The following is a 22,011-nucleotide window of genomic DNA, read 5'->3' as shown; positions in this document are numbered from 1 at the left end:
GAGGACATTGTGCCCCTGTACTCAGCACTGGTTAGGCCACACATTGAGTCCCATGTCCAGTTCTGGGCCCCTCAATTTAAGAAGGACATTGAGACTCTTAAACGTGTCCAGAGAAGGGCAATGAGGCTGGGGAGAGGAGAGGCTAAGAGAGCTTGCATTGTTTAGTCTGGAGAAGAGGAGGCTCAGGGGAGACCTTATTGCTCTCTACAACTACCTGAAGGGAGGTTGTAGCCAGGTGGGGGTTGGTCTCTTCTCCCAGGCAACCAGCACCAGAACAAGAGGACACAGTCTCAAGCTGTGTCAGGGTAAGTTTAGGTTTGAGGTGAGCAGAAAGTTCTTTGCAGAAAGAGTGATTGGTCATTGGAATGTGCTGCCCAGGGAGGTGGTGGAGTCACCACCCCTGGAGAGGTTCAAAAAGGGGTTGGATGTGGCACTTGGCACTTAGTAGTCATGAGGTGTTGGGTGACAGGTTGGACTTGATGATCTTTGAGGTCTTTTCCAACCTTATTGATTCTATGATGCCAGTCCAGTCAGTGGGATTACAACAGCAAGCCTTATAGAATCAGACCCCAAGGTCATGATCCTTGATCTCTCATAGAGAGTGACTCAAGCAGAATCCTTAGGAATGATGTAAAAGTGGCAGATCATTACATATTTATACACATTTAATAATTTTGTTTTCTGTTTCATTCTTGCAATCCTCCTCCCATATTTCACAACTGTTATATATATTCCATTAACATACTTAAAAGGATTTAGTTTCTCAACTTGTAGTCCCTGCACGAATCATTATTTCCACATGATGGAAAGGAACAACTGCACTAATTCAGGACAGAATTCTTAGAAACATCCATAAACAATTCACACATGTTCTCATGATTTTTTTTTCCTATAGCTGCATCTTTTTTACTTGCCCCTCAGGCCACAAAATGTCTATAACTGCAGTACAATGAAGATTCACAGTCTGCTAACAGGACCTATTATTTATTTGTATGTAGAAGGATGTACATCATATAACATTTTACTGTTTTATTCAAGTACCTACTGCAGAATTTTCTTATGCATCCTTAGGTTTATATTTAGTTGCAGTGAATGCTACCCTAAGTGTGTTATTTGGATAACTGAGGAAGAAAATAGGAGTTTTATTTGGATTCAGCTTTAATAGAACACAGGCATCCATTCATTTAAAAAGAACCCATGGCTTACAACACAACCTTGAAGAAATCAAGAACAAAATAATTTTCTTATGATTTTACTACAGGACAGGGAACCAGGCCCACTAGGCTCTAACACACTAACAGTTCCAACACAGGACTTCTTGTATAGGTCTTCTTGTATAGTGGTTGTATAGCCACTACTCAAAGACAGCAAATCACAGAACCATAGAATTGTTAGAGTTGGAAGGAACCTCAAGGATCATCCAGTTCCATCACCTCACACTGGATCAGGTTGCCAAGAGCCACATCCAGCCTGGCCTTAAAAACCTCCAGGGATGGGGCCTCCCTGGGCAACCTGTTCCAGTGCCTCAACACCCTCACGGTGAAGAGCTTCTTCCTAACATCCAATCTGAATCTACACATTTCTATGTCTTTTCCATTCCCCCTAGTCCTATCACTACCTGACACCCTAATTAGTTAAGTTGTGTATGTGTGCATAACAGATTTAGGTTAAGCACAATAGTGTTACTCCACTCAACAGTAATTTTAAAGCATTTCAGAAATATCAGGTTAAATCTGCATTCCCCACCCAAGTCAGACTTTTATACATTCTTGAATGTCCAAGTTCTCATTGGATGGAAGTTTTTCCTGTCTTAACCTCACACAGTAGTTTTAAATACAGGAAATATCAGAGGATGTTTCTTCAACATTTTGAACTCAAAGTAAGCAAAAATCGCTTCAGATTAATTTAGTCTTCATATTTAATGTACTTAATTAAAAACTGAACAAATTGAAAAAGTTGTGCTGAAGTGACTAGAAGTTTGGGGCACTCTGTTAAAAATATATTTACAGAGTTCCTTTTCAAAGACCAAGGTCATTTTCCCCAAACTGAAACTTCTTAAAAGCATCTCACCTTTGACATTCAAATAGAAGCCCTTAGCCAAATTTATGAAGGTCTAAAACATCCACTAAAGCATGTGATCATGCTGGAAAGAAAATAATCTGGGAGGGGGGAATAAAGACCTGAAGAGAAGACGCATATGTGGAAAGGGTAGAACAGGAGAGGGAAGAAGCAGGTGGAGTGGGAAAAAATGGTTAATAAATCACAGCCCTGTTCAGCCAGGGAAGATCAGCAGATTGTAGCTGAACAAAAAGCCAGGCTAAAAGCTACATATAATAGAAATGAGATTCTGAGCACCAGAAAGTTTAATGAAGTTACAAAACTAGGCCAGAATCAGAATTAATTTTCTAAATGCATGATGCAGTTCCCATCAGTGACAATAAGAGCCTTGCCAGTAAAGCCAAGTAAGGGCTCAGACGTTGCATTCGCTAATTTGCAGTTCATAGCACAGGGGCACAAAGTGTCTGTAGTGAGTAAGCAAGCCTGCAACCACCACACAGTAAGATACCGAGCCTTTGGCCTGGGTTGCAGACTGGATTTCAGCCTGAGTACCTGGGTTAGAAGAGGTGGGGGGGGGGGGGGGAAACCAACCACCACCACCACCAGCCCCAGCAACAAAACACACCACACCAAAAACCCGCTCGTTGTTACCAAGCAAGTGTATATTATCACACACACACACGTGTATGTATATACAATTATAGATATGCAGAGACATATTATTCAACTAGCAGCAGATTAACTTCAGCTAAAAGAAAATGCACACCCAGACTGCAATGAAAAGTTTCACAAGGTGCGAAGTGCTTGCCTGCCTGTGGCATCGGTTTAGGAATAAATACGGTAATAAAAATCTTCATGAAATGGCACATGGTACATTTTTGTACACGTATCATTCACTCATTTTTTATTGTATTTGACTTGACACTGACAATATATCTTACTCATTAGGGGAGCTTACAATTCATGCTCAGCTGCATGTTAAAAAAAAAAAAAATCTCCCACTGTTATGTGGAAAGAATACATTGGGGGAAAAAAAAAAGAGGCAAAAGCACACTCGCTTGTTAAGACTTAATATTTCTCAAAGTGTTCAGAAAATATTCTTCTCATTAAAAATCCAAAGTCAAAAGGGGAAAATACAATTGTTACTCTTGATTTTTCCCTGGTGTTTCATTTATTACATGAAGAGTTCCCTGATTGGATTCAAATGCATAGTTGCTCCCATGGCTTCAAAGTCAGACTAAATTGAAAAATGCTCTTCAGCAATGTTGATACTGAAATAATATCCTAAAATACTGTCTTAAGGGCTTTACCCTTATCAAACAGAAACATAGCAAATCTTTGGGGGTCTTTTTAAAAGAAATAGCAGAACAATAATAGAGAGCAACAAAAAGGACCATATACTAAATAGGCAACCTTGTTTTTAAAATCCCTCTGGAAATACTCCAGAGGGTCAGCTCTCCTGTGACTCTGAAGAGGTGCATACAGTCCTATGCACAGACATGGGCTCACAAACACAGTGCCCAAGCCGGCACACCAGATGGTAAAGGGAAGGCTGCCACTGTGGCCAATGTTTTAAGCAAAGGTTGAGCATAAAAACGGATCAGAGCTGAGGAACCCCAGGATGTACTATGTCTCAGATGGAGCATTTAGACAATTCTCCCCAGATTTCTTTCCAGATATATTGAGTCAGCCACAAAAAGACAGGCTTGAAAGAAGGTTCACAAGCTGCTGTTCTGGGCCCCTCAAGTTTAGGAAAGATGTTGAGTTGCTGGAAGGTGTCCAGAGAAGGGCAACAAAGATGGGGAAGGGTTTGGAGCACAAGCCCTATGAGGAGAGGCTGAGGGAGCTGGGGTTGCTTAGTCTGGAGAAGAGGAGGCTCAGGGGAGACCTTATTGCTCTCTACAACTACCTGAAGGGAGGTTGCAGCCAGGTGGGGGTTGGTCTCTTCTCCCAGGCAACCACCAATAGAGCAAGAGGACACAGAATCACCAAGGTTGGAAGAGACCTCAAAGATCATCAAGTCCAACCTGTCTCCACAGACCTCACAGAGTCTCAAGCTGCACCAGGGGAGGTTTAGACTGGATCTTAGGAAGAAATTCTTCACAGAAAGTGATTTGCCATTGGAATGTGCTGCCCAGGGAGGTGGTGGAATCACCATCATTGAACGTGTTTGAGACACTGGCTGAGGCACTTGGTGCCATGGTTTAGTTGATTAGATGGTGTTGGGTGATAGGTTGGACTTGATGATCTCAAAGGTCTTTTCCAACCTGGTAAATTCTATTCTATTCTATTTTAACAAAAGCTCTCATTTCTCAAAAATAGTTTAAATAATCCACCTGTACAGTTGGGCTATAGTATCTGTCAGTCCTTACTCTCTATTTGCAGTTATGCTCTAGAATTTTACACAGCTGCCATTTCATGTATTTTCTATAGAGATTACAGATTCTGGGGAAGGTAATGAAATTGCTGAAGAGTAGCTGCTTGTTGTAAATAATACCAGATGATGCTGCCTCTCTAATTCCAGTCCTTTTGGAATCCATTTAAGTTGAAACCACATTAATTCTAACACCCTCTTCCCTCTGGCAAACAAACACCACCGAAGGTGTAATAACACCTTCACTGCTGGCAAAGTTTGTATTTCCCATGAGGTATTCCCTACTCGCCCTCCCAGATGAGATTCTGCCTGGCATGGCTCTCTTCACAGTGAAGTCAAAGTTTGGTGTTTTCATAGAATCAATAAGGTTGGAAAAGACCTCAAAGATCATCAAGTCCAATCTTTCTGACTGGCCCAGCTTGAGTAAAAGCAGCGTGTTTGTGAAAAGCAAACGCAGGGAAAACATTGTATTTTTCCTCAGCTGATCCCATTTCTGGGGAAGCATTCAGAGATAACAGGAAGAAATTCAGCAGGAGTAGCAACATCACCCTGATCAGCTGTGATAAGTATGTCATCCCCTTAATGAGATGGGATATAGATGGTAAACAGTCACAAACACCAAATTGGGATTGTGTCACTGAAGTGAGTCGGCTGAAGAAAATCCTTTAAAACCACATGAACAGACCAGGACAATGAAGAGGCTCAGAGCTCATCTGTATTGCTAATTCACTAGCTGTCAGGATGTCATTCAGAGACTGTGCTGCATAGGGACAGATGCACAGGACGGTGTAATGTGTCCTGAACTACAGCAGGAGTCCAGGCAGATGGAAATTTTCTGCAAAAAGCATGTACTGCTCCAAAGAGACACAGCCAGAACAGCCCATCTCACCAATTCCTTGCTCAAAAAGAAATTTACATTCTCTGACTCCTTGCCTGTGTTACAGAAAGCATTTCTAGGTGTTTTACAAGAGTAAGGATATGAAGTGGGTACAGTTGAAGTAAGTCTAAGCTCTGAACTTAAACTGTGATATTTCTGCATCATATGAAACAATGACCTTTTACAAAAGATATATCACAGTATCAATTAAATCACAGTGTGATTCAATAGGGTTTTTTTCACTTTCATTTTTATCCCTCCAGGGTAATAGGCCCAGACTATCACAATTGAGATTTTTCAGCTTCAACACCACTATGATTCAGTGTTAGCAATTAGTTTCCATCCACAAAAAGAATACTTTCAAAAGCAATATAGAATCTCCTCCAGAATGAGAAATCCAGGGTTAACAGACACCACATTTAGGAGTGCATCTCTTGTCACCCAGGTGACACACAGAAGAATGCTGCAATCTCTGACCACCAAGATGCATGAGGGGACTGCCTCTCCAAGCCAGATATGGCTTTTATTACATTTATGAATTATGTCTGACATTTCATATTTGATTGTAGTACTTTTTGTTTTAATCAAGAATCACTGGATCATCAAAACAATGGATAGCACTGGTGCAAACATAATGAAAATGCCAAGCTTTAAATAGCTTGTTTAATTATTAAAAATGTTACCAGAAGAAAAAAAAAACCAAGAACAAAACAACCCTAACTTTTCATTGCTGTCAAGATCAAATGAACATGAATTTCAATCAAAAGAGAGGCTGTTGTACAATATATTAAAACATGAGGTTTGACCTACAGTAATTATTGTGCACAGCGCAGAGACTGGAAAAAATGCAACACTATCAATCACAGTCTGTCTCCATGCAGTCAATACAAGGCCCTCTCCTGCTTTGTTGCAGTTTTTCCTTTGTTACTCATGTTATATAACATATGCAGCTTTCAAAAGCTTGGCCTGGGTTGTGCATTAAGGAAACCTTATGAGGTGCTTCTGGAAAGAAATTCACTATCTTTACTTGTTTGAGGGAACTGTTGTAAAGTATACAGCATCTTCTAATTAGTTTATTGAGTTTTTTATTACCAAATCATTGATCACTTGCTGTTTACCACATTACCCTTTCTTATATGATCATGGTGATGTGCTACACAGAACACAACTTCCACACATGTGCAACCAGTACAGTGACAGTACAAGATGTAATTTAGAATAGAATAGAATTAACCAGGTTGGAAAAGACCTTCGAGATCATCAAGACCAACCTATCATCCAACACCATCTAATCAACTAAACCATGACACCAAGCACCCCATACAGTCTCTTCCTAAACACCTCCAGTGATGGTGACTCCACCACCTCCCTGGGCAGCCCATTCCAATGGCCAATCAGTCTCTCTGTGAAGAACTTCTTGCTAACATCCATCCTAAACCTCCCCTGGCACAGCTTAAGACTGTGTCCTCTTGTTCTGGTGCTGGTTGCCTGGGAGAAGTGACCAACCCCCACCTGGCTACAACCTCCCTTCAGGTAGTTGTAGACAGCAATAAAGTCTCCCATGACCCTCCACTTCTCCAGGCTAAACAACCCTAGCTCCCTCAGCCTCTCCTCATAGGGCTTGTGCTCCAAAGCCCTCCCCAGCTTTGTTGCCCTTCTTTGGGCACGTTCCAGCAACTCAACATCTTTCCCAAACTGAGTGGCCCAGAACTGGACACAGTACTCAAGATGTGGCCAAACCAGTGCTGAGTACAGGGCAGAATGACCTTCCTGCTCCCGCTGGCCACACTATTCCTGATACAGGCCAGGATGCCATTGGCCTTCTTGGCCACCTGGGCACACCGCTGCCTCATGTTTAGCCTTCTATCAACCAATACCCCCAGGTCCCTTTCTGCCTGGCCATTCTCCGTCCACTCTGACCCCAGCCTGTAGTACTTCATGGGGTTGCTGTGGCCAATGTGTAGAATCTGGCATTTAGATGTGTTAAATCTCCTGCCCTTGGACTCTGCCCATCTGTCCAGCTGGTCAAGGTCCCTCTGCAGAGCTCTCCTACCCTCTAACACATCAACAGCTGGCACCAGCTTGGTGTCATCTGCAAGTTTACTAATGAAGGACTCAATCCCCTTGTCCACATCATAGGCTGCTGAAGGAGTTATTTCTCTATCCAAGTGAAACATAAGGACCAAGATTTCCATTTTGTACCACTGGGGCAGGTTTGCTGACTAAGCAGATGCTCTTAATTTCCATGCTAAGCAACTTTGGGGAATAACACAGAACGCGCTGTTTTTCAAGAATCCCACCACTGCATCTCTGCATATTAAAAACTAATACTGCATAAGCATATCAAGTGCAGTGGTTCCAGTATTTTTCTTTGCTTTGATTTTTTTTTAAGAGAAGCAGGAGGTAGCAGTATGCTTGAATGAGCATTTAGTTGCATGCCCATCTTATCCAGTTTTCTGCCTCTCTCTCCCATAGTTTTGCTAGTAGGCAGTTTCTACATCAATCAGGACATGCAGTGTTTATCCTTGGCAGGATTCTACCAACACTTCAAAAAATATTCGCTCCTTTTGAAAATCAAGTTCCTCTCCTTCCTTCAATCTCATTTTCCCTTTTATTTTTTTTTTTTAATCCACATTATTTAAAAAAATATCATTTACCTAAATTGTCTAAGAGGTAGAATTTGCTTTATTTTTCTAGAAGTTTCATGTTACTGCAAAGGCCAATGGCATCCTGACCTGTATCAGGAACAGTGTGGCCAGCAGCAGCAGGGAAGTCATTGTGCCCCTGTACTCAGCACTGGTTAGGCCACACCTTGAGTCCTGTGTCCAGTTCTGGGTCCCTCAGTTTAGGAAAGATGTTGAATTGCTGGAACGAGTCTAGAGAAGGGCAACAAAGCTGGGGAGGGCTCTCAAGCACAAGCCCAGTGAGGAGAGGCTGAGGGAGCTGGGATTGCTTAGCTTGGAGAAGAGAAGGCTCAGGGGTGACCTCATTGCCCTCTGCAACTACCTGAAAGGTGGTTGTGGCCAGGAAGGCGTTGGTCTCTTCTCCCAGGCAACCAGCACCAGAACAGGGGGACACAGTCTCAAGCTGCACCAGGGGAGGTTTAGACTCGAGGTGAGGAGTACGTTCTTCCCTGAGGGAGTCGTTCGTCATTGGAATGTGCTACCCAGGGAGGTGGCGGAGTCACCATCACTGGAGGTGTTCAAGAGGAGATTGGACGTGGCACTTGGTGCCATGGTCTAGTCATGAGGTCTGTGGAGACAGGTTGGACTCGATGATCCTCGAGGTCTCTTCCAACCTTAGTTATACTGTGATACTGTGTTGGGCTAAAAGCAGTAACTGGCTTCACCCAATATCCTGCAGACCTCGTTGCATTATGCCATATTAACTTTTCATGGCTTTGTGCAGTGTACATTTTTTGACATTGTTTTCTCCTTGTCCCCCTGAGAGCAGTCTGTCTATTCATTCATCTTTGTTTACATTCTTTCAATAAATTATAAGGATAACTATTTTGCCAATTCTTCACTACTGACATTTTTAGTTTTGCATTTATATAAGACATTCTAAGTTTATGAATTGAATTGGAGGCAATAAACTTAAAACTAACAAGGCCATAAAAATGAATTTGCTTTAATACTACAAACATGCTTACAGCAAAACATTAGTTGCAGCAATCTTTTCCTCATTTTCTCCTGCTTTTCCTTCTCATACAGCACTTGCCTTAAGCCATGGGGAAGATACCTACCCAGGCCCTTCATTAGCAAAGTCTGTAACACACAGAGGAGCATCTCTGTTTATAAATTTAGTTCTGAGGCAATCCAACAAGCCCATCCACAGTCAGCCACAGGAGATACTGACCCAGAAGCAGGTTTATGTGCAATACAACTGGAAACACACCAAGTCACTGCTCAGAAACTTCCCAGTAAAATCCCTGAAGCTGGGTAGAATAGAATAGAATAGAATAGAATAGAATAGAATAGAATAGACCAGACCAGACCAGACCAGACCAGACCAGACCATGCTGGAAGAGACCTTTGAGATCATCGAGTCCAACCTATCATCCAACACCATCTAGTAACTAAACCATGGCACCAAGCACCCCATCCAGTCTCTTCCTAAACATCTCCAGTGATGGTATCACAGTATAACTAAGGTTGGAAGAGACCTCGAGGATCATCGAGTCCAACCTGTCTCCACAGACCTCATGACTAGACCATGGCACCAAGTGTCACGTCCAATCTCCCCTTGAACACCTCCAGGGACGGTGACTCCACCACCTCCCTGGGCAGCCCATTCCAATGACGAACGACTCGCTCAGTGAGGAACTTTCTCCTCACCGCGAGTCTAAACCTTCCCTGGCGCAGCTTGAGACTGTGTCCCCTTGTTCTGGTGCTGGCTGCCTGGGAGAAGAGACCAACCCCTTCCTGGCCACAACCACCTTTCAGGCAATGAGGTCACCCCTGAGCCTCCTCTTCTCCAAGCTAAACAATCCCAGCTCTCTCAGCCTCTCCTCACTGGGCTTGTGCTTGAGAGCCCTCCCCAGCTTTGTTGCCCTTCTCTAGACATGTTCAAGTGTCTCAATGGTGACTCCACCACCTCCCTGGGCAGCACATTCCAATGGCTAACAACACAGAGTCCAACTACTTAAGGCAGGGAGAAACAGTTTGTATATACAAACTGCAAAATCCAGCGTTTTTCAAACTAACACTTCCATTAGGAAGCTTTTTGTTAAAACAGCACTTATGAAATCACCATTTCAATCAGGCAAAATGAAACAAAACATTCCAATAAAGCTGAACAACTTTGACCTTTCCAGAATGTGATTTGCAGCTTTTCTGTTGCCTTACATGAAACAAACTTTCATAAGAGATTTTGAAGTTTTGCCCTTAGTCTGCTTGGATTTCTTCAGTTGTCCCAAAACTTGATACAGAATGGAAAAATACAGCTCCCACCAGCTCCAAAGTTTTCTTAACCTCTCTCAGTGGCAGAAAGTACAAGTGTGTGCATGGGCAGCCAATGGGAACCACAATCAGAAACCATAGCTGGGCACCTGCTGTTCTTTTTTCAAAGGAAACAGGAAAGATTATGGTGGGTCACAGGGTGATTTAAATCTTGCAGGTAGATGAAAGAGCTCACTAGAATAAACACAGGAGGCTCAAAAGGTAGGCAAGTGCTTTCTAACTACTTTTTGGGGGATCAAGGACCATGATGGGAATGTGAAAGTTGGTGGAGATGCACCTATGTCTCTCATACAGCTGAAACCTGGTGTGTCCTGCTCAGTGCTGGCAGAAAACAGTATGCACTTTCTTCTGTTAAGGGGCAGTAGGTGGGGCTGCAGAGTAAAGGGCAAAAATCTGCTGGCCCCTCTCCTCTTGATGCAGCCCAGGATACAGTTTGCCTTCTGGACCACGTGAGATTACTGCCAGCTCATGTTGAGCTTCTCATCAATCAACATACCCAAGTCTTTTTCTTCAGGGTTACACTCAGCTTGTATTTGTACCAGGGTTGGCCAGACCCAGATGAAGGACCTTGCACTTTGACTTGTTATACCTCATGCATTTTGCACTGTCCTGCTTCACAAGCCTGTCAAGATCCTTCTGGATGTCATCCCTTCCATCAGCTGAGTCTACTTCATCACACAGCTTGGTGTCATCAGCAAACTTGCTGAGGGTGCACTCAGTGCTGCTGTCCATGTAGCTGACAAAGATGTTAAAGAGCCCTGGAACCAGGACAGAACCCTGAGGAACTGCACTTGTCACTGGTCTCCACCTGGACATGGAGCCATTAATCACAACCCTTTGAGTGCAACTAGCCCTGAAACAATTAAGATGTGTACCTATGAAATTAGCATGCACTTGATGTCTGATCAGTTCAGCAGAAGAAAAGTACTCCTGGATGTAGGAATATAACTGAGTCGTACCCTACCCTCTTCCAGTGATACACAGTCTACCAAGGAGCATCTGTCTGCCAGGTTTTCTGTTCTCTTTCTCCAGCTGGCAGGAGGACCAGCAGGACCAGTTATTTGTTTTCCATGTTCAATTCTGTCCTCTTCAGAGCACTTCAGTTAGACTAAAGCATCATTAAAAGATATTCCATTCACACATAATGCAATGCCTAGAATGGACAGCCAGTTTTTAACTTTAGTTCATCTACTCTATGGTTCCTGATTAAATATAATTCTATGAAAAGCTTATATATGTATAGAGTCTCTCAGGGCTCTCCTATCTTCATTGTTCAGAATTTAAAAAGCAGACATAATTCCAATTTCTTATAAAAGGGTAAGTGAGGCTAGTTAGGAAAATAAATGTTAATCAAGTGTTTTTCCATCCTCTCAGACCAATTTATACACTTGTACAAAACAAAAGTTTCAATGTCTTAATAGTGAAAGCTGAGCTCCTTTACTGCACTGCATTGAGCAACTATACTTCTTGACTTTAGCTTTATTCTAGTACAGAAAACTTAACTGAATGAAGACAGTTTTGGTCCCATTTCTTCCAGAGGTTGCCAAAGTAAACACACTGCAACCCAATCCATACCATATATCCACACACAGCATGATCTCTCATTAAGAGAGCAGCCTATATTCAATGGTGTGTCCGTTCTTTTACTTGAGACTGTGAGCTGCAAGGTAGGTGAAGCAGTGATGCAAATATTTTTTTTCATCCCCAACCACACCAAGAGCACGTACTTCATTAGCTGTCTGCTGATAGATGGATCACTGTTTACTCCACAGTCCTGCTTGTGGGTTACTCCTTTGATTACTAACAGGATCCATCAGGGCTTGCCAAACTTCAGCTGCTCAAGTCTCATCCATGGTATCTCCTCTCACAGGAATCTGTAATGCTCATCACAGGAAGCCATGTAAAATTCAGCTACAAAAGCATCCTATGCTTACTGAAATCCAAGAGGGACAAACCCAGCCCTCAGATGACAGTTGGTTGATCTCAGTTTCAAGAAAAACAGCAGCCATGCACTTAAGGGTGAAATATAACCCAGGAATAAATCCTCAGTGCTGGGAATAACAGGGAACGGTTTCTAGAGCCAAGTATCTGGTTTTATCATTTTGTATTTTTATAGGTTTCATATTGAGTTTCTCTCCTTTTAGTCAGCAGCAGAAAATTTATAATGGTGGGAGCATCATTATCTGTTTGATTTATGCAGGGAGCAAACCAACCAAACAAAAAACCCCCAACAAACAAAACCACCCTGCTTCTAAATGTATGACTTAGTGCTGCAGGCTGTCAGGTTTTTTTGCACAAATGTATCAAAATGCCTAAGAGATAATCAAGTCTCTTCCAGCATTAAGATATTTTTATGTGATTTCCCCTAACAACCTGGGCTGATGCTACAGTAAATTGTCGTTCCTATATTGCACAGAGCCTTCTAGGGTGTATGGTCAGCAAAAAAGGTCACCACTGCTTATGAGAAAGAAGCAAACATCTTCCCATGGGAGATGCAGAACTTCTAACCCAGAACAGACAGGCAGAAATCATAAAATCATAGAATCAATAAGGTTGGAAAAGACCTCAAAGATCATCAAGTCCAACCTGTCACCCAACACCTCATGACTACTAAACCATGGCTTCAAGTGCCACGTCCAATCCTTTTTTGAACACCTCCAGGGATGGTGACTCCACCACCTCCCTGAGCAGCACGTTCCAATGGCCAACAACTCTTTCTGTGAAGAACTTTCTCCTCACCTCAAGCCTGAACTTCCCCTGGTGCAGCTTGAGACTCTGTCCTCTTGTCCTGGTGCTGGTTGCTTGGGAGAAGAGACCAACCCCCTCCTGTCTACAACCACCTTTCAGATAGTTGTAGAGAGCAGTAAGGTCTCCCCTGAGCCTCCTCTTCTGCAGGCTAAACAATCCCAGCTCCCTCAGACCCTCCTCATAGGGCTTGTGCTCCAGACCTCTCACCAGCCTCGTTGCTAGTGGCAGAACTCCCTTGTAAGTATATTCAGATCAGGATTAAGGCTTATAGGAAATTTCCAATACAAAGTTGCCATATAAGACTGGTGTGAACACCTGTTGAGATGGAAAGCAGCTACAAGCAACTGAATTATACTCTTTTGATGAGTATCATCTTCACTGCTGTCATGCCCTTAAGACCCTATTAGTTCATGCTGGCTAATGACCAATTCCTGAAAATATGCTCCTCTACTCCTCATGACCAGTCTGAAAATAGGCTCCTCTGCTCCTCATTGAGAGTAATCTAAGATTTAGCTGTTGGAACCTCAGCTAGGCCAATGGACCAGTTCACTGCAAGACTGATATAATTAGCATTAGTCTACTGCTAAGATAGCAAGTGTTAACACTTTTGAGGGAAGCTGTAAGAGGACACTAGGGTTGAAGCTTTTATCCCTGAACTGTCAGTAAACCCATACTTTAAAAAGTAGGTCACCTTAGATTTTTCAAGAAGGAGGCTCTTGCATTTAGGCTGGAGGTTAGGAGGAAGTTTTACACAGAGAGAGTGCTTGCCCATTGGAACGGGCTGCCTGAGGAGATGGTGGGGTCGCCATCGCTGGGGGTGTTCATAACGAGGCTTGACAGGATGCTTGGTTGCATGGTTTAGTTGATTGGGTGGTGTCGGATGATAGGTTGGACGCGATCTTGAAGGTCTCTTCCAACCTGGTCTATTCTATTAATTTCATTTCATCACCCTAACATGGCACATTAAGACCTTTCTATTAAAAAGTGGCAGGTTTCTCAATTATGATTCTTGTTGCTACAGCACTCAGCATAACCCCACTTACTTCAAGGTTACTATATGACAAAAAAAACAGATTTTGTAGCAAATCTTGTCTTCCAAATCAACAAATCTTTTAGTTAGATCATATGAAAGATCTATGATTTCAGTCCTCGATGTAAATTGGTCTCCTTTGAAAAGCCAGACTATTCTACTGCAGAATACATAGAATACATAGAATACATAGAATAAACCAGGTTGGAAGAGACCTTCAAGATCATCGCGTCCAATCCATCAACCAATCCAACACCGCCCAAGCAACTAACCCACAGCACCAAGTACCCCGTCAAGTCTTCTCCTAAAAACCTCCAGTGATGGCGACTCCACCACCTCCCCAGGCAGCCCATTCCAATGGGCAATCACTCTTTCTGTATAGAACTTTTTTCTAACATCCAGCCTGAATCTCCCCTGGCGCAGCCTGAGACTGTGTCCTCTTGTTCTGGTACTGCTTGCCTGGGAGAAGAGACCAACATCCGTCTGTCTACAACCTCCCTTCAGGTAGTTGTAGAGAGTAATAAGGTCACCCCTGAGTCTCCTCTTCTCCAGGCTAAGCAACCCCAGCTCCCTCAGCCTCTCCTCGTAGGGCTTATGTTCCAAACCCCTCACCAACTTTGTTGCTCTTCTCTGGACTCGTTCCAGCAAGTCAACATCCTTCCTAAACTGAGGGGCCCAGAACTGGACACAGTACTCGAGGTGCGGCCTAACCAGTGCAGTGTACAGGGGCAGAATGACCTCCCTGCTCCTGCTGGCCACACTGTTCCTGATGCAGGCCAGGATGCCATTGGCCCTCTTAGCTGCCTGGGCACACTGCAGGCTCATGTTCAGTCTACCATCGACCAGCACCCCCAGGTCCCTCTCAGCCTGACTGCTCTCCAGCCACTCTGACCCCAGCCTGTAGCTCTGCATGGGGTTGCTGTGGCCAATGTGCAGAACCCGGCACTTGGATGTGTTAAATCTCATGCCGTTGGACTCTGCCCATCTGCCCAGCCTGTCGAGGTCCCTCTGCAGAGCCTCTCTACCCTCCAGCAGATCAACTCCTGCGCCCAGCTTGGTGTCGTCAGCAAATTTACTGATGATGGACTCGATGCCCTCATCCAGATCATCAATAAAGATGTTAAAGAGCAAGGGGCCCAGTACTGATCCCTGGGGCACACCACTGGTGACTGGCTGCCAGCTGGATGTGGCACCATTCACTACCACTCTCTGCAAAAGCCCTGACTTTAATGTTTGCTACTGATGTCAATCAAGTCTGTAAATTTATTCAGGACCCTAAGGTTGAGTATCTATCTAAATATTTAAGTATTTGCATGATGAGACCTTCACAGCCCAGCCACTGAGAGGTAAATATAGCATGCTTTACATGTTGTTGGGATGCTACACTGACATAGAATCATAGAATCAATATGGTTGGAAAAGACCTCAAAGATCATCAAGTCCAGCTTGTCACCCAACACCTCATGACTACTAAACCATGGCACCAAATGCATCTCTCATATAAAAAAAGAAAGCCAAAGCATGTTGTACATCTGAAATAGGCCAGAAGACAAACACATCCACTCTTTCACGCATGCAACCCACTTCTTCATATTTAGAGAGGACCAAAACCCCCAAAATAGAAAAAAGAATTTAAAAAAATAGGTAAGAAAAACAAGAATAAACCCAAAATTTCTATTTACAACTGCCAGAATCATACGAAGGAAGATAACAGATTTTTAACAGGAGAAATTGCAGTTTTCCAGAAACAGTAGTTTCAGAATGTATTTGAAAAGGGAACAGAAAACACATACAGGAAGGGACCAAAGGAAAAAACAAACCCAAACAAACAAAGAAAAAAACCCACCCAAACAAGAAACCACAACCAAACAAAAAAATCCAACCAAGCAAAACAAAACATAGGAACCCAACTAAACAAAACATCCCACAGAAAACAAAACCCACCACATTTCACTGTTTTGCCTCTAACACATTAAACAAAAGAGGAGGGCAAGACAAGGTAGCTCCTACAGACATGCTCCAAGTTAGAAATGAATAGTTTTGAAAAACCTGTGAACATTCACCAAAAGACAAGAACTAAGCTGAGTTGCTGGATTGTGTCCAGAGAAAGGCAACAAAGCTGGGGAGGGGTTTGGAGCACAAGCCCCATGAGGAGAGGCTGAGGGAGCTGGGGTTGCTTAGTCTGGAGGAGAGGAGGATGAGGGGAGACCTTATTGCTCTCTACAACTACCTGAAGGGAGGTTGTAGCCAGGTGGGGGTTGGTCTCTTCTTCCAGGCGACCAGCACCAGAACAAGAGGACACAGTCTCAAGCTGTGCCAGGGGAGGTTCAGGCTGGATGTTAGGAAGAAGTTCTTCAGAGAAAGAGTAATTTGCCATTGCAATGGGCTGCCCAGGGAGGTGGTAGAGTCACCATCACTGGAGGTGCTTAGGAAGAGACTGGATGGGGTGCTTGGTGCCATGGCTTAGTTGATTAGATGGTGCTGTGTGATAGGTTGGACTTGATGATCTCGAAGTTCTTTTCCAACCTGGTTAATTCTATTCTATTCTAATGGAAACAATGTGCTTGGGTAGCCAAGGGAGCTAACAGCATTCTGGCCTGTACCAGGAACACTGTGACAAGTAAGACCAGGGAATTGCCCCTCTGTACTCGTACTGGTGGCACAACGCCTTGACTACTGTGTTCTGGTTTTGGGGCCCTCACTACAAGAAAGATGCCAAAGCCCTGGAACAGGACCAGAGAAGGGCAACAAAGAGAGTACAATAAAGAAAAGCCATGACAAAGTTCATAGGAAAGCCTTTGCATATTGAATCCAAGCTAATAGCTATGACAATAAAATTATACTTCTGCTTGCAAACCATGGGAAAGAATATAGGAGCAGGACAGCAGGCAGCCCCAAAAGATGGAACATTGTATGTGTATGACAACTAAAAAGAATGAGAGCAGTTTTATATCACAGACTACTATCAACTCCAAGGACTTGTTTGTGTGTAGTGGGCACAAAATAGGTAACACAAGTAAATGACTTCTGAGAAAGCAAGGGAGATCAGGATTATATCTTCAACTCTTTGCTAGAAACAGGCAAGTAAAACATGAGATAAAAGAAAAACAAGATAAATCTCTGATTGAGAATAGAACTATATACAGGATCATATACTTGTTCACCCAAAGGTTACCTGAAGAGGAATGGGCACTACAATATGCATTTGCCCTACAGGATGTCCCTCCTCATTGTCTCTAAAAAAAAAAGATTAAGTAATTTCAAAGATTATTTAGCTTTAAGCATTGCAAAAACATTTTTCAGGTTTTCAACTCTGCACACTGTGCTGCAGTTATCTAGAAGTTTGAAAGAGTTGGGTCTTATTGTGCTAAAAATATTATCAAGGCATATATTGCTGACTTCTGTAGCACAGTCCTCTTACAGAAAATCATAGCACCTTAAAAAGAACTTGAACTGTTAAACCAAGCTTGTTTCAGGCCATTTCAAGGAAAGGGCTAGGAAGAAAACATAACAATTACAGAAATATGCAAGGCAACATTTCTATGAATTCCCATTGTACAGTCAGAAAAAAAAATTGACACTCAAGATTTTAAATCTCAAGGTGACAGGAAAAATACTTCTGTGTTACACATAGGGAGGCAAACCACTTTGGCTGTATATTATACAAGACTTTAAAAGTTTCTCTGAAGTATGTGGAAGTCACAGAGACAGAAACATTTCTCTGGAAGCTCTAAAGACACAGCACAATCATCAGCAGGGCTATGACTGTTCAAGACATAATGCAGAGCTGTAATGCACATTGGGATATCCAGGCTAAGCAATAGAATCATAGAATCAATAAGGTTGGAAAAGACCTCAAAGATCATCAAGTCCAACCTGTCGCCCAACACCTCATGACTACTAAACCATGGCTGCAAGCGCCAAGTCCAATCCCTTTTTCAACACCTCCAGGGACAGTGACTCCATCACCTCCCTGGACAGCCCATTACAATGGCCAATCTCTCTTTCTGTGAAGAACTTCTTCCTAACATCCAGCCTAAACCTCCCCTGGCATAGCTTGAGACTGTGTCCTCTTGTTCTGGTGCTGGTTGCCTGAGAGAAGAGACCAACCCCCACCTGGCTACAACCTCCCTTCAGGTAGTTGTAGAGAGCAATAAAGTCTCCCCTGAGCCTCCTCTTCTCCAGGCTAATGGGCCAAAGCCATGCTGAGACACACAGCATATTTTCAAGCATAGTAGGAATCCATTTTAGTCCAAAAAGCACACAATATCATTATCACAGACTATTATCTGAACACCTGGGAACTAAAAAAAAAAAAACCCAAACTGTCAGACATGACCTCAGTGACCACTGTAATCACGGCAATGGCCCATTTGCTCAGTCATGATATCTAAATATGCAAAAGTATCATTACAGCAAACTGAGCTCCCTTTTCTTTGCATGATTTTCCTGGAAATAGGAAGTGGGGAACATCACACATCATTTCCATAATGCAGAAGTCAGTCAAATGGCAAAAAACTGATAGGAGGTAAAATTGTTATGGCCATTCAAGATGAGAAATGAGATGCACAGCGAGCCACTCTTAAGTGAAGAAGCTGATAAAATACTGCAACACCAGAAGAAGTGGGTGCTACGGCAGCTCCTGGGTGACAGACATGTACTCTGTCTTCTGCCAGACATGCATGATTGTTTGCAGTGTTGAGATGCACAAGAACAACCTTCTTAAACACAGCAGAAGAAAGGCCAGACACCAAGAAGGTTAAGTGATTATTTATATTAAAGGCACAACATAGATCTTATTTGGTTGTAACAGGACTTTAAATAGCATCTGTATATAAAGCATTTCTCTTAGGCTCCTCACAGTATTTTTGACAGAGATCAGTCATAGAAGACAATTTACCAATGGCAGGACAACACAGAGCAGAGACTTTTTCTGGAAACACTTGATTTAAGCGTGAGAAAGTACAAAGGAATAGGATAGGATAGGATAGGATAGGATAGGATAGGATAGGATAGGATAGGATAGGATAGGATAGGATAGGATAGACCAGAGCAGACCAGAGCAGGTTGAAAAAGACCTTCGAGATCATTGAGTCCAACACCATCTAATCAACTAAACCATGGCAATGAGTGCCTCATCCAGTCTCTTCCTAAACACCTCCAGTGATGGCAACTCCATCACCTCCCTGGGCAGCCCATTCCAATGGCAAATCACTCTTTCTATGAAGATCTTCTTCCTAACATCCAGCCTGAACCTCCCCTGGTGCAGCTTGAGACTGTGTCCTCTTGTTCTGGTGCTGGTTGCCTGGGAGAAGAGACCAACCCCCACCTGGCTACAACCTCCCTTCAAGTAGTTGTAGAGAGCAATGAGGTCTCCTCCGAGCCTCCTCTTCTCCAGGCTTAGCAACCCCAGCTCCCTCAGCCTCTCCTCACAGTGCTTGTGCTCCAAACCCCTCCCCAGCTTTGTTGCCCTTTTCTGGACACGTTCCAACATCTCAACATCTTTCCTAAACTGAGTGACCCAGAACTGGACACAGTACTCAAGGGGTGGGCCTAACCAGTGCTGAGTACAGGGGCACAATGACTTCCCTGCTCCTGGTGGCCACACTATTCATGATGAAGGAAAAAGAGAGCAAGGAGAGAGCCTTGATGCTAAACTGTTTTGGCTATCACCCTTTTAACATTTAACAATTAATAAAATTACAATAGGAATAGGAAAAAAAAAGTGGCATTTGAACTGAAAAAGTGAGAAAAAAAAATTAGGTTAGAAGCTGGACTTTCTGGAAACTATTTTACTAGAAGTTTATTATAATTTTTCAATCCAAAGGTTCCATAAAGCTTGAAACAAAAGATCTCCCCATTTAAAAGAAGGTATAGGCACCCTTGATATATACAGTAGCTAAGAAAGAATATAAACATATTCAAGCTTTATTTACTTATCACCTCGTACACAGCCTCACTGGACATTAATTAACACATGAAAATGTCCAGGGTACCTAACTAATTAGAGCAGAAGCTAGATGATGCAATTCCAAATTCAAGCCTTGGGCTGTGTAAAGACATGCCTTCAATATGCTGCTGAAATATGAGGACTGCACTTGTGGCACATGAAGGTTACAACACCCAGCATAGAGCAGCACGCTGCGTTCCATGATCTCCACTGCCATGCTTGAGTACTGCAGCACATGTAGGGGAGCATGAGCCTGCTCACAACAATATGCTGGCTTACAGGGATGCAGATTTTCTATTAAATGAGTTTTTCCTTCCTTTACAGTGGTAAGCCACAGGAACATTGTGACTGCAAGTCTGATTGATGCAAGAGCATCAGAAAGCACCCCTGAAGTGCCAGTCTGTGATGTAAACCTGCAACGCTTCCTTCATACAGCAGACTGCAACATCTCTTTACAAGCAGAAGAGGTTTTCTTTACACATACATTTTCAGTCATGAAGAAATGTCTTTTATAATATGATATATAATATAATATGATTTTACACATAAACTAACTTACATTTACAGATATTAGTCATCTAAAGCACATGGCAAAGGATGTGTATTGACAACTAGATGAAGTCTGACACAGATGGTAACAACTAGGACATCTGACATTAGGGATGATACCACATCCTCAAACAAATTCCATTATGCCAGGTATGTATTGACCTGCATTTGCTTCAGATAACCAAGTGAACTTTCTGTAATACATGCCCTAATACTTTGGCAAAGCAGGCCGAATTAAGGATAAAATACCAGCTTTTACTATGAATATTGAAGGGGAGCCCTTCTCCATCTCTTTCACATGCATTACCAAGTATAAAAAGCACATACAACCTCCACCAAGCTTTCAATACTCAGCTGACCAGGACACAAGTGGGACTGAATTCACATTCAGCAGCACTGTGCAAGGATCAGACTCAATTAAATCACTCATGCTTTTTAGAATTCTCTCTAGCTTTCCTCTAAGAGAATGCTCACGGTACAGTCAGACCACATCCTCACCAGGCAGGTAGCCCAGACACAGGAATATGTCATGCTGCATTTCTAAATTACTGCAAGCAGCTGAGTAAGCAACATATTAGCTGAACAGGAAGCCAGGCATGTTGGAAAATACAATTACTGCAGTGCTAGTGTGTCACTGTCACTGGACTGGACTTTAAAGTTGACTTTACAAAGGGAAAGCAACCAAAAGTGGTAACTTAAATGCAGGGGGTGGGAAACCTTCATGTGACTAGGGTCATGGGAGGGAGGGGTGTGGGGGTGGGGTGTATACATCTTTGTTTTAATTACTGCAGATATGTTTTTAGAACAATATTTTACACTCGCCAAAACACCGAGAAAAATCCCACCACACACAAACTTGATCAATGCTTTGGATTCTGCTCTGCAAGATTTCTCTCTCCCCAATCTTCTGGGTACATTAGAAGCAGTAATAGATATTCCAAAGCATGGTTTTTAATAAACTGAGATACATGTCAAGAACTCCGTTTAAAAATATTAAGATTTAATGCTTCTGCCTCCTTGTGGCAGACAATGGAATGAGCCTGTCTCAAGAGCTAGCAGCTGCAAATGCATGTCAGCTTTAAATAAACACAGGAACCTTGGCTCTCCTAGAAAAATCAGAGAGCAGCTTACAGTTAATTTTTTAACGGAGTGTGAAACCACAAGAAGTTGTGGGACAAAAAGAAGCAAGAAAAATCTCACTGGAAAGCTTGTGGTGGTCACCCCCCTCTTCCTGAATTTGTGGCCATTCAGCAGTTCTTGGCAGACACCAGCTCAAGGGAAAGCAAAGCTGAGCAGCATCCCAGTATTCATTTAGACACCTTAGTGAGCTAGGCCCAAAGTTCTCCAGCACTTTCTGAATGCTGACTTCACCTCACTTACCCTCCCTAAATAGGGTGGGAACTGGTGGCATTGATGTGGAGAGCTTGAGACTTGGCCTGAGCAATGCTTATTTCTCTCTTTGCT

At 43.0% G+C, this 22,011-nt stretch overlaps 1 protein-coding gene across 1 annotated transcript in view; it reads right to left on the bottom strand.

The window, feature by feature from the left end:
• The window catches only part of RBMS3 (RNA binding motif single stranded interacting protein 3), a 631,327-nt gene that overhangs the window by 594,389 nt on the left and 14,927 nt on the right, over positions 1-22,011 (bottom strand). The window lies entirely within an intron of this gene.

This window comes from Dryobates pubescens, chromosome 4, assembly GCF_014839835.1.
Source record: "Dryobates pubescens isolate bDryPub1 chromosome 4, bDryPub1.pri, whole genome shotgun sequence".
NCBI lineage: Eukaryota > Metazoa > Chordata > Aves > Piciformes > Picidae > Dryobates > Dryobates pubescens.
This window is presented reverse-complemented; position numbering and strand designations above follow the sequence as displayed.